The sequence below is a fragment of the Sinocyclocheilus rhinocerous genome, unplaced genomic scaffold (genome assembly GCF_001515625.1).
Source record: "Sinocyclocheilus rhinocerous isolate Xijiao unplaced genomic scaffold, SAMN03320098_v1.1 scaffold15022, whole genome shotgun sequence".
Classification (NCBI taxonomy): Eukaryota; Metazoa; Chordata; class Actinopteri; order Cypriniformes; family Cyprinidae; genus Sinocyclocheilus; species Sinocyclocheilus rhinocerous.
In genome coordinates this window covers 1-743 of record NW_015631228.1, presented here as the reverse complement: position 1 = coordinate 743, position 743 = coordinate 1, and the positions used below count along the sequence as shown (strand labels likewise).

Genomic DNA, 743 nt, shown 5'->3' with positions numbered 1-743 from the left:
GACACACTCACAAATAACACAGCCCTCTAGGCTTATCATCTACCAAACAGCATTTGCCGGCTCTGCCATACCTAAAATAAAAATATATAAATAAATAAAAACAATAACAATTAACAATTTTTTTTCACAACTCATTTCAAAGAACTACCTTCAAGAAAATGCAATTTTAACAATCGTGTACCATAGCAATGTTAACTATTTTATATCTCAACCATTAGTAAATGTTTCTACTTCATCACATGTAATGACACACTAACCCAGCAAAATCAGACGAGGACTGGCAGGCAGATTGAGTGTCTTCTCAACATCAGATGCAGATGCAGCAACCTGTAGAGAACACACAATACACAAATAAGAATACATAATATAATTTAGTGAAGTGGAAAGAAGAAAATTAAATACTTACGTCTGCATGCAAAACCAGTCCATCTTCATGTTCCTGGAAGTGGGACATTAGAATCTTGACAAGCAGGTGTGCCATCTCTATGTTCTCAGCCTGGGACAGGACATGCTTCACCTTTTCATTCAAAACACGTATTAAACAATTAAAAATATTCTGTCTACCGCTCTCTCCTTCTCTCTCTCACACACACACACACACACACATACACAACTGTATCCGAGTATGAGGAACAAGTTATAATATAAGTGTCAGAATGAAGTAACATATAGAGAGAGGTTTTGTACGCGGTTTGCGTCAATTTATCCAGTGCAAAATCTGCGATTAAAATGTGCTCATATAC

General features: G+C 36.2%; 1 long non-coding RNA gene across 1 annotated transcript; it reads right to left on the bottom strand.

Moving 5' to 3' along the window:
* Positions 1 to 561, bottom strand: LOC107741698 (uncharacterized). The gene is made up of 3 exons (XR_001640224.1): positions 407 to 561; positions 258 to 327; positions 1 to 71 (listed from the first exon to the last, which is right to left on the bottom strand). It is a non-coding gene; the product is annotated as an uncharacterized LOC107741698 (long non-coding RNA).
* Between the last annotated feature and the right edge of the window lie 182 nt (positions 562 to 743).